A 13,265-nucleotide genomic window follows, 5' to 3' on the forward strand; every position below is an offset into this window, starting at 1 on the left:
GAAGGTCCTGCGGACCAGTGGGGGATGCTGTTTTTGTATTTTATTTCCCACTTAACTGGAGCTATTGGGAATATGCAGCAGATTGGTCTCTAAGAATGTAACTTCTATAACTTTTTACTGCTGCTTATCTCACTTTACTCTGATGGTACTGCCTGTCGACAGGCATGGCTTGGCGGGTGCTTTAGGAAAAAGCACAGTTTTTACCCTCTGAAGTCTGGGTTTGACAGCACAGCTGTAAACCGATTTATTGCTATCAATATAGAGAGAGTAGGCCTTGGATCATCCCTTTCAACTGCTGCTATTCTTCAACCAGCCTCTTTTGCCATTGGCTTGAAATGTTGTCAATCACGTTGTGGCTCCTCTGACTCAAGTGCTCATCCCTTACCTAATGCTGTTGGCTCTTTGGGTGTATCCGTCCCCCTCCACTTGCACTGAATTGCATATAGTCCCCTCTGTCCACTCATGCTGCCTCTTACGTCTGTCTCACTCCAGTATGCGTTAGCATATTAAACACAAAGCTATTGGCTTTGCCAAGGCTTACTAGCATTTAAGACTCCGAAGGAATTCTCTAGGGCCATTGCAGGTCCTAGCGAGCGTGTCCTAATGGCTTTAATAATTGTTTTAAAGCGCTTTATCGTTTCGCCTTATTTAAGGGTCCGAAGGCGTGGAGTCACGTGGCTGGAGTTGGCGCGAACTTTCTCGTGGTAATTGCCCATATGGCGCTGTTCGTCCCTCCGGTGTTACTTAGCTTTACCTGTAAGAAAACACCAATGACCCGGTTAAAAAAAATCATTAATAAAACACTCTGTGGCGTTTCAATTTATAAAGCAGTCTGGTAGATTGTTACTCCATAAAAGCATATTTTTAGAGCTTTATTCGACCTCTAACTGAATGTTTCCTGAAGCAAGGTCACGTGTCTATTTAAAGTGGAAGCCCGTCAGAGTCTTGGGGTAAACGTGCAATAAATGGGTTTTGTAAGACGAGATCTCAAAAAATGTGCTTCTCAAATTCTTGGTCTTTTATTTTTAACTCAAAGAAATAGATAGTCAGTGAGGGAATTGAACGTCACTTGGCAGTGTATATAAATTACGGATGTGTTTGTTAAAGGCGCCCTTGACACAGCGCCAAAAGAAACAGGATCCCGGGTGTTGGATGTTTGCTGACCTTACACCGATGAATATATTAAGTGTAAATTGTGAGAACGTAGGGTGAAGATGCCATGCATTATCGGGGTCTTAGAAGTAAAACACAGTGTGTGTATGTTCCAAACCATTAAATACCACACCAAATATTGGTTTTATTTGCTCATATAGTAAGTATCGCGAAACCCTTACAGGCAACTTCGTTCCATTCTGCTGAAATGCCAGTGGCAGAAACTGCACCAGTAATGTCTGTGTTCTTTTACTTCTCCTGGATGAAAAGAATGAGAAGTCATGATAATGAAATCTCTTCAGAGGGTGCATCTAGGTGCCTGTGGGATTCATTGCCCTGAGCACTTATTTTATTATTTGTAGGTTTCTGTTCTATATTTATATATTTTTACACATACATGGAGATGGAATGTGATAGAAAGCCAGGGTTTGGATAGGCCCCGGGCCATGTGTAGTAGCAGCACAGATGTTGAAAAGGAAGCAAGAAATGCCTTTTTATGAAGCCTGGCTCTGAAGTCATTCATAGCTTCTGCCCAGTCTTTCTTTCTTCTTTGTCTCAGCGCGAGGATGCCCGTAGGGTTGCAGTGCTCTATACAAATGTAAAAAAAAAAAAAAAAAAGCCTGTCCATCATCCTGGCCACCATGACTGACCACACCATACCTTCTCCCAGCACTGTGGGGCCGGATGGGTCCACTCACCCCTCTTTCCAATTCAGATCATCAGCCCAATTCACCATATATCAGATCTGCACTTGTGGAAGTATCCTACAAAGAGATTCAGATTTCCCACTTTTTGGCATTTTACCACCCCCTTTCCATTTTTATGCCTGGATAGCTGCATCAGTTGATCTGCCTTTCCCCCACCCCTTGCATGTGGTTTACTCCTGCATAATTGTACGCATAGTGTACAAGTATGCAGTAGTAAATGCAGTTCCCACTGTTCCTTGTCATTTTGTGGCTACTTAGTAAATTTCAACAATTTCCGTGTGTAAATGGATGGTTCCAGCCGAAAATGACATAGTTAATCGGGTCTCTGTCTGAAGAATTAATTCAGGTCAAGAATGAATGATCAAGGTTCCCTTTTGTCCAAAACTCAAAGGCGCTTCAGATACCTCTTTTGAAAGGCAGCGCTAGATTTGCTGCACAAAAACATGGCGAATTAATATTCACTAGCGTGAGAAGGTCTTGGAAATGTCAATAATAAGAGCATTTTGAATTGAGAGTATGAAACAGCAATGAATTGTTAAACGAACACTTGCCAATAGTCCCAACAACATTTCCACTTAGTACTGACTGCCAAGGTTTTTAAGGCGGGGAATTCTAAATGCTTTCTTCTCTGATGGTGTTTGTGCGTTGGGGCACGAGGGAGGGTGACCTTGGGAGCAACAGTAGCACTCTCTAAAATGGCTGCCTTTTAGCAGAACAGCTGTTGTGCGTTGAAAAGTTAAACATGAGTCTATTTACCAAGGTAATTAGCAATGTTGGCTAATGAATTCTCTGTGCCATTTTCAGTGATTGCACAGCTTGATAGCGCTTGTCGTTTAAAGGCAGCCAGCCAGCATGGTGTTGCATGTTTGCAGATGGGTGCGGCCTCTAAAGGCACTCAATAACCACTTAGGCCGATTTTGGTTACGGTACCTCTTCATGTGCCCTGAGCGGGGTTTGGAACAGCCTCTTTTGATGCCTTAGCTCCTGCCCTTGCAACCAGGGCCGGTTTTAGCGCTGGTGGCGTCCAGTGCGACAATGCTTGTTGGCGCCCCCAGCGACCACCTCCACTTCGGATTTCTTCATAACCATCCTTTCACAGTGCCCCTCAAGCCTCCATAACCACTCCGTCTCAGATGCATTTAATTCCTTTTATAGCGCCACTCCTATCGGTGTAAGGCGTCAGAACACTTTATATCACACAGATTACATAGAGACAGTCAATCATAAGTGTATAAATCAGTGAATAGGAAATGTTACATAAGACAGAGGACAAGAAGGTGTAGGAGTCACAGGTCATCCATACAGGCAGGCAGGATAGTTTGAGTGCTTGGTCAAGGGTATCAGAAACTTAGAATTTACAACCTAGCACCATGGATGGGGAGGGTTTCTCTTTAATAATAAAAATATGAATTGATTTCTTCCCCAATGAACCCATTTTGCAACCTTAGGATATTGAAAAACTGGGTGGAAATCTTAACGCTCTAGCATATACCCTGCAGTTCGCATGCATCTTTGATAACGGTTACTTGCTCACTGTTCTACATTAGGATTTTAAGTCATAAAGATTTAGCAACAATATGGTCTCTCTGACAAAAGTATTAACGCACTGACCTATTTACATTACATTATATGCATTTTGTGAGCTGCACGTTCTTTGCAGCAGGCATAGTAACCCTCTGTGCTACCTTACAATGAGTAGAAACTTCCATTACACAAAACCTCTTCTCTCCCTCTCTCCAAGAAGTACATTAATCACTGCAGTTATTTTGACATTTTTATTGGTGGCTGAAAATTGCCGGAGTCCAGGAAAGCAACAACAGGTGCTTTTAAAACCATCATATTAGCGCCCCCACACAAAGTCAGCACCCGGTGCGGTGGCACAGGTCGCACCGCCCTAGAGGTGGCCCTGCTTGCAGCTAACGATAATGGGGAACGAAGAGGAAATGCCCTGTTTTCCGTCTGTAACATCTTTCATCCCATTCATCCCAGGCTTGTCAGTAGATTTTGTGGGGCTCAGATCACAAACGTGATGCTTGGCCCAGTAGATTTAGTGGGGCTCAGATCACAAACGTGATGCGGGGCACAGTAGATTATTTTGGGCTCAGATCACAAACGAGATGCTGGGCCCAGTAGATTCTTTTGGGCTCAGATCACAAACGTGATGTGGGGCCCAGTAGATTCTTTTGGGCTCAGATCACAAACGTGATGCTGGGCCCAGTACATTCTTTTGGGCTCAGATCACAAACGTGATGCTTGGCCCAGTAGATTTTGTGGGGCTCAGATCACAAACGTGATGCGGGGCCCAGTAGATTTTGTGGGGCGCATATCACAAACGTGATGCGGGGCCCAGTAGATTTTGTGGGGCGCATATCACAAACGTGATGCGGGGCCCAGTAGATTTTGTGGGGCGCATATCACAAACGTGATGCGGGGCCCAGTAGATTTTGTGGGGCTCAGATCACAAACGTGATGCGGGGCCCAGTAGATTTTGTGGTGCTCAGATCACAAACGTGATGCGGGGCCCAGTAGATTTTGTGGGGCGCAGATCACAAACGTGATGCGGGGCCCAGTAGATTTTGTGGGTCTCAGATCACAAACGTGATGCGGGGCCCAGTAGATTTTTTGGGGCGCAGATCACAAACGTGATGCGGGGCCCAGTAGATTTTGTGGGTCTCAGATCACAAACGTGATGCGGGGCCCAGTAGATTTTGTGGGGCTCACATCACAAACGTGATGCGGGGCCCAGTAGATTTTGTGGTGCTCAGATCACAAACGTGATGCTGGGCCCAGTAGATTTTGTGGGTCTCAGATCACAAACGTGATGCTGGGCCCAGTAGATTTTGTGGGGCGCAGATCACAAACCTGATGCTGGGCCCAGTAGATTTTGTGGGGGTGCAGATCACAAACCTGATGCTGGGCCCAGTAGATTTTGTGGGGCGCAGATCACAAACCTGATGCTGGGCCCAGTAGATTTTGTGGGGCGCAGATCACAAACGTGATGCGGGGCCCAGTAGATTTTGTGGGTCTCAGATCACAAACGTGATGCGGGGCCCAGTAGATTTTTTGGGGCGCAGATCACAAACGTGATGCGGGGCCCAGTAGATTTTGTGGGTCTCAGATCACAAACGTGATGCGGGGCCCAGTAGATTTTGTGGGGCTCACATCACAAACGTGATGCGGGGCCCAGTAGATTTTGTGGTGCTCAGATCACAAACGTGATGCTGGGCCCAGTAGATTTTGTGGGTCTCAGATCACAAACGTGATGCTGGGCCCAGTAGATTTTGTGGGGCGCAGATCACAAACCTGATGCTGGGCCCAGTAGATTTTGTGGGGGCGCAGATCACAAACCTGATGCTGGGCCCAGTAGATTTTGTGGGTCTCAGATCACAAACGTGATGCGGGGCCCAGTAGATTTTGTGGGGCTCACATCACAAACGTGATGCGGGGCCCAGTAGATTTTGTGGTGCTCAGATCACAAACGTGATGCTGGGCCCAGTAGATTTTGTGGGTCTCAGATCACAAACGTGATGCTGGGCCCAGTAGATTTTGTGGGGCGCAGATCACAAACCTGATGCTGGGCCCAGTAGATTTTGTGGGGGCGCAGATCACAAACCTGATGCTGGGCCCAGTAGATTTTGTGGGGGCGCAGATCACAAACCTGATGCTGGGCCCAGTAGATTTTGTGGGGGCGCAGATCACAAACCTGATGCTGGGCCCAGTAGATTTTGTGGGGCGCAGATCACAAACCTGATGCTGGGCCCAGTAGATTCTTTTGGGCTCAGATCACAAACATGATGCTGGGCCCAGTAGATTTTGAGGGGCTCACATCACAAACGTGATGCGGGCCCAGTAGATTTTGTGGGGCGCAGATCACAAACATGATGCTGGGCCCAGTAGATTTTGTGGGGCTCAGATCACAAACGTGATGCAGGGCGCAGATCACAAACGTGATGCTGGGCCCAGTAGATGTATTTTGGGCTCAGATCACAAACGTGATGCAGGGCTCAGATCACAAACGTGATGCGGGGCCCGTTTGAGGTCTGGCTTGACAGTGGAGCTGTTGCCATACCTTATGTAATCAACAGAAAGCACGATCTTTAAGAAGTGCTACTAAGAGAGGGGCTTTGGTTCCAGCCATGTGTTGGTTTTTGGCCGAAGTACAGTATTTCATTGGCCTGGTGTTGTACCCTTCCATCGAAAGAGGACTCATATTGCACTGCTAGTATCTCACGAGGGCTCTGACCTCATTTAATATGGCCACCACTTTTAAACTAAAGGACCTGGTGACATTTAAGTGAAAGCTCTTCCTCAGATTAACATTTTAAGACTATTAGGTCTCTTTCCTAGAGTAAAAGCCTGCCTCCAGCTGTGACACTGAGGTGCCACTGGGGCGGGGAGGGCTCAGCATGTTTGCGTGATCCCAGACCCACAGTGGTGAATTCTCGCTAAGGCCAACACGCAGCCATCTCCCCCTCCCAGCTCCAGGAGCTACTGAGCAGTTTCATTGAAGTGCCAGCCATAATCCAAATAGGCCCTTGGGAGCGCTTTCTCGAAGGTTTAATACATCTGCCCTTGAGCCAGAACTTCAGTTCTGCTTGCAGACAGCTCAGGAGTTACAGCTGCCGCCCCATTCGCTAAAATCCCGGCTCAGCACTGCAGTCAAATCGGGCAGGAGCTGCTTACATGCTAATGACAGCAGTCGAGCTCCTGTGTACCCAGCTTCCAGTGCTGGACAGTGGATCCAAAGCAGACCCGGCAAAACTGCTCAAACCACCCCCCTTCCACCACCTCCTCATGCAGTCTCTCTCTCTTTCCATCCATCCATTCGCTCTCATATCTCTTCTTCCTATGTGATCATTTTCTCTCTATCTTCCCCTTCCTCCATCTCTTTTGAAGCCTCCAAATGCCTGCTTCAACTAGCACCTTTAGTGGCCTCTGCTCTAAAAATATCTTTCAGGCGCTGCAGCCACCGGGGAAATGCCCAGTGAAATAAAAGGCCAGTCCGACCCTTCCATCTCTGTGCTGCTTCCACTTAAGTGGCATCCCGAGAGTGTCAGGTCCAGACCTTCATGCACACTTTAATATACAGTGCACATCCCTTTCTTTGAGACTACATCACCTGCTCTATAACACACTGGCAGTCTTCCAGTGTGGGTGAAGTGTCTAGACCATCTCGGAAAATCTCCATCCCCAATCCACCATTTCTTCCAGGAGAGTCACATAATGCTTCATTGTTTAGCTTTTTTTTCTAGATAGCTTTTTTTTTCTTTTTCCTTTTTATTGCTTGTGTGTGAATACCACTACTGCAGTCCCTGGAGTCACTATTTTCGATAAATAATGCACCCCCTCCCACCAGCGCCTTGAGACCCTATGGGTGAGTAGTGCGCTATACAAATTCCTGAACTTGAACTTGAACTATTGCTGTTGACCTTCTTAGAGGGCTGCAGGGTTCAAGCTTGGGGCAGTCTGCAGCATAGTAAAACGACATCATGCATTCAAAATAGAGGTGTCTGTTGTTCACTTCATTTTTTTACAACACATTTTGTTGGTTTTTCTAATTTTCTTTGAGTCATGTATACACTTAGGTACATTTGGTACATAGTTGTGGTAGAATGCAGTGCATTATACAGTTTACGGTCATCCATATGTATCAGCTAAAAAGCAATGCGTACCTTTTAGTACATTTCACATTACATAAGCGTTCCTTTGATGACAACAGGAAGATAACTAGGCATGATTGCAAGTGCATTGACATAACTCCTAGACTTTACCAGCCTCCACCCGCAGCTACTGGCTCTACCTTGGTTGGTATCTTTGTCATCTGGTTCTGCCCTGGTTCCCCGCTTTTGCGTGCAAGGGTGTGTTTGGTGTGAATAATGGTGTTGTGCGTCTGGACTGTTCCTGGGTCAGATTCAGGTGGTCTGAGACCGGTTTACAGGTCTTACACTATGCGTCATTTACTGCAGGGACGGGCTTGGGTTCAGGGGCTTTGAATGCCTCCACTAGTAGGTCCCTGTCCATTGATATCCGGGTCTTGCACAGACCATCTGATGGCAGCGCTCTCCATATTACCCCATCGCACCACCTCCCTGTCCCACATATAAACTGTTGGGGGCCTTGCTGAATTCGCCACATAGTTATGGAGCGCTTGGCTATAAGTAATGCTTGGTCAGTGAAACGTAATGACACCTTTTGTGATTTTAGGCCCCGGTGCATACAGAGTTCGTAGCTACCGGCTGTCTCTCCTATAGGAATGCCTGTCGTAGTTCAGGTGTTCTGGACGACGCCCATCCAAAACTCAGTGAGCACGGGTCAAGACCATAGCATGAGCAGGATGTCCGCATTTTCCATCCTGCACCTGGGGCAGTGGTGTTGTGCGTCTGAGAACATGCGCCGTAGGCGATGTGGAGTAAGGTAGGCCCTGTGTAAGATCATGTGCTGTATGAACTTGACCTTGGCATTACGTGACACCTTTTTGGGATATTCTAGCAGAGCGGCCCACTCCTTATCGGTCAATTCCTTTTCAAGGTCCCCGGACCATTTATTGCGTAAGTCAGTGAGGGAGATCCCAGCATGTTTCTTTATATAGCCATTTTGTGAGATTACGCCCTTCTCCCATTAGATAGATTGCATGTACCAGTTCTTATGTTGGGGGTTCTTCTCTGACTGGGGCCCAGTGTCTTTTAACGTAGGCAAGTATTGCAGTGTGTGCCATGTATAGGTTACCCGAGACCTCGTTTTCCCTAGTGGAATTCCCATGGTTATTGAGAGATCCATTGCTGAACAGCGCCCCCACTGTGGTAACACCCCCCCCTCAGACCAGCTGAGGGTGGTCCGTTTTGTGATTAGGCCTGTGGTTGTAGGAATACCTAGTAATGGTGTGTTATTGCGTATGGGGAATGCTGGTGCATGTATTGTATTGCCTTCTCCCATTACATAAGTGCTGTGTGAATCAGTGTTGGGCTCCCTGGGGGGGCTGTGGAACTAGGCAATAATAGGATGTGTGGGACCTCACAGTTGATGTCTTGAGCTGTATATCCCAGTTCATGCAGATTGCGTCCAGCCAACCAGTACGACATCCATTGTAGTTGGCTTGCATAGCAGTATGCGCGGAGATCAGGTGCTCCCAGTCCCCTACCCCCCATCCGTCTCTAATTGCAGTTTGGCTAGACCCACTCGACGGCGGGCAGTCCCCCAGATCAAGTCTGATAGTAGTGTATCTAGTACTTTAAATAATGGAGTAGGGATTATCACCGGTAGGTTTGTAAAAAAATATAATACCTGTGCGAGGACCATCATCTTAGATATAGCCCCCATCCCATTACAGACAGCGGCAGTGAGGTCCAGAAGGTCGTCTGGGAACGAAGTGCCCTAATTGCTCTGGTCAAGTTGCCCTCTATTAGGTCCTGTGGGTCCCTATAGATGTGAATGTGTAGATATTTGAACGTTTGCTGCGGTACAGATAGGGAGAGTTGTCCGAACTGTATCATATCCGGCGTACGCCCGGGCAAAAGAAGAAGGCTTGAGACTTGGCCTAATTTATGACCAAGCCCGAGATCAGTTCAAATTGTTGGAAGGTACCCGGTGTCAGCCCTAGGTCATTAGACAGGTCCTTGGCATACATGATTATGTCGTCTGGCTATACTGACATCACATGTGTGGAGTTTCCCAGTCTAATACCCACTTGTCCTGCTTCTGCTCATAGTTTGATGGTCAGGGGTTCTAGCACAAACACAAATAATAAAGGTGACAGGGGGCATCCTTGCCGATTGCCCCTGCCAACTGAGTATGTGCGCGAGATGGGGTTCCCTGTGTGGGCCCGCGCTGTGGCGGCCGTGTACAGTGGCTGTACCCATTTCAGGTATGCCGGTGGTATGCCAAAGTTCCCCAGCGACTTCACCATGTAGTCCCAGAGGAGGGTGTCAAATGCCTGTCTTAAATCTAGACTGCATTATGTTTGTCCACAGGGGTAGTCTCCATGACGTGGTATTCAGTGATGTGCTGCGCGCTGGGACGAAGCTTCATTGGTCCGTGTGAATTAATTTATGCAGGTATGGGAGTAGGCGGCGTGCCAGTATTTTGCTTAATATTTTATATTCCGTGACGAGTAATGAGAGGGGGTGGTACCCTGAAATGTCTGTGGCAGATCAACCTGGTTTAGGAAGTGACACTACCAAGGCTTGCATTGTGGTGAAGGAGAGGGTCCCTGCGTCCAGCACAGTTTGGTACAACTGTTCCAGTTGGGGCATCAGAGCGTTCGAGAAGGTGTCAAACAATTTTATCGGTAGACCATCAAGGCCTGGGGCCTTAATACGTGGTAACGCCCGAATGTCTTCTTTAATTTCTGCAATCGTAATGGGGCCTGACAAATCGTGCCGGGGATTACTGTATGAGTGATGCTTTTTATGTCATACTTGCCTGGCACAAGTAGAACCCCAGCTGTAAGCCTAACAGCAGAGTTGGGAGCGAATTGTGCAGGGTTTAATTAATCTGCTATTGATCTCATAACGTCCACCCCACTCAGAGCCATCTGAAGAACTAAAGGCGCCATGCTGCCCTTATAGGTTTGCCTCCTGGCCCCGAACTGTAATTAGATTGGACAGGAGAAGTTCATATATGTGAGCAATTTTCTTTATGCATATTTGAAAATCACATAGCGCTCCCCTGGATGGACCCCTAAGAAATAAATTGCTCTACATCTGTGCCTGGTAAACAAATAAATACATTCAATATTATGTGAAGCACAATAGGCTTTACAGAAATGACTTATAATATTTTAGTTTCAAACCCTGAAGGTTTATTAAAAGGTAATGGTTTACAGAAGACACAAGTTCACAGCAATTTATAGTCAGTATGCTTCAGTTAATTAGATCAAATCTTACGAAGCAGTGGACAAACCAGCATGGGGTTGTCTCAAAGGGAAGAACAAAAGGAAATTCAGTCCTCTCTGTGAGAGCACTCTAAAACCTTCTGCTCTACTCCCCTAGATACAAAATCGCTAACATTTTATATGACTGTAAGTAATTCTAGAAAGACTGTCCAATCAGGTTAAAGCAAAGTGATATAATTACATACTCCATAAGCTCTCCAGTTTTCTCACACTGCAAGCTTCTCTCTGCGGCCTTCAAACTTAGACCTTATTTTGCTACAGACAGTGTATGGACTAGTCTGCATACAGCAGGAGTCTTTTGAATGTGCTGTTCATTAAAACAACATTCCACAGTAACTACAAAGAAAAGAACATACTTATTAACACGGGGGAAAGAAGGAAATATAACATTGCACTTGACAATATTAGAACTCCAGCTTGCCTAGAAAAATAAAGTTCATATGTCACAAAGGAAAGATGGCAACCATAATTAACTCAAATTGATATTCAGGCCTACATAACGATAATAACATTTACACGTGACTAAACTTAATTTCTCTCTACAAATAGCATTAGTGTGATGATTCGTTAATGTTATGTTAATGTGAAATATTTAATATTCATAAATCTCTCTCACATGGTAATGAGGATATTAGTAGTGGGGGAGCCAACATCTTATCAGGAACAGCTTTGACAAGGACTGGCTTCCCTCTACGAGCAGCTGGACAAGCCGAGCCATGAAAATATTTGGCATGTAATTTATGCTACGAACTACATGTAAAAATATGATGAAGCCTTGTCAAAATTCAACAAACGTGTATTCCCTTAACCTGCAGAAGTGTTTTACCTAATTATATAATGTAATCAGTAAATCATCCCAAAGAGGGGATGGAGAGGAAATCTTTAATGCGGTCCAGCACCATCACATGTGCATTTCTGCCTTCTCACCATAGCCAAAATCAAAATGGTGGAGTCAGAGATGACGTCACTATTGAAGAACCGGGTTTTAGAACCCAGCGGCGGCAGGGACACGCCCAAAGTCTTCGGGTTCTCCTGTCTTGGCAAACAGAGACACGGAATACTTCTAGGTGGCGTCAGAGATCAAATTTATTAGCTGCAGCTAGTAACCGTAATCTCAGCAATACAACACGGTGTACAACTCAAGAAACTGTTCAATTTTCATAGAGCAAGACATCACCTTTTATACACAATATTCTCATTATAAATGTACACCCACTGCGCAAAATTCTGACCAATAGGACACATTTTCTAACTGAGTATCACATTAACAAAAACCCAATTTACAGTAACCCAACCCAAAAGTTAATTATTAGGACTGTCCCAAATTCAATCTTTGCAAGCCGGACAAATTTATAATTGAAAGCGCTACCCATGTAATGAAAAGTCGTAAGGAAAGAAACAATTCAGATGCTGATTAGGATAAGATATGTGCAAGGAAACTAAAGGTTAACGAGGTCCTGAACATTGATTGGCAATCTCAGACAACGATCAGCCAGAGAAATTGGCTTCGTGAAGGGTCAGTTTCAGGTGAAGAGGTCAGCGTCCTGCAGTTCACTCACAAGTCTGAAAAGGGCCTGTTTAATGCATACATGAATAATGAGGCCCATGCAACTTTGTTCGTTCGGTTACCTCCACGGCCTACGTGAGGGCAACACAAAATGGCGTTATGAACAACGCAAACAAAATGGAGTCCGGTCCTGAAAACCACGGAACCTCAGACCCTCCTTTTGCCATTACGTAGGCAATGACCTAAACTCACGTCAATCTGAATCCAGGTCTATATCTATTCTCATCAGGTCATCAAGGTGTTGCTGTAACATCATCTTATTATATTTTGCTTCTCTCGGGACTGGTCTTCTCACACAAATTGTAGCACAAAGACTACAAATGGCGGGACCACACTGGATGCATAAGCAACACGAGAAAAGGATCGCTAAAGCCATACCAAGGAACATCAGAATCTTCCATCCCCATTTGGACAACAGTTCCCAAAACCATCCCATCAATGACCAGTTCCCTTCGACTACATGTATAGACTCAGCGGACTTATGTAACCTGAAGATGGCTTGGTACACTGTCGGGGCGTTATCTGGTATGAAAACGCAGCAACTAGACCCGATCAATTTACATACTCCACCTCTATCTGCAAGTATAATATCTAAAGCAAAGCGGTTCTGTAATGTCATAAGGCGATCCGCTTGAAGCTCAGCTGTAATATTGCTAAGGGCACCTGCAGTCTCATTTATAGTGGCCTCGACCACTCTCGTTAACTGACGAATTGTCCTACTATTAGCCATAGGACCCCGAAAGGGCAGGAAACCCTTAAAGAATTCTCCAACTTCTTGTGCGGCATTGTCTTTCGCATCAATAACACCTCTACCATATCTTGTCTTATGGTAATTGAAAGCAGCTGTGTTTGTAGGGGGAAGCAAAAATTCCACATAATATGTGCCTGAAAAGTCAGAAGGCAACCAGTATATGCTCTATCATAACAAACAAAATACGTGCCTCGAACG

The sequence above is a fragment of the Lissotriton helveticus genome, chromosome 5_1 (assembly GCF_964261635.1).
Source record: "Lissotriton helveticus chromosome 5_1, aLisHel1.1, whole genome shotgun sequence".
In the NCBI taxonomy this organism is placed as follows: Eukaryota; Metazoa; Chordata; class Amphibia; order Caudata; family Salamandridae; genus Lissotriton; species Lissotriton helveticus.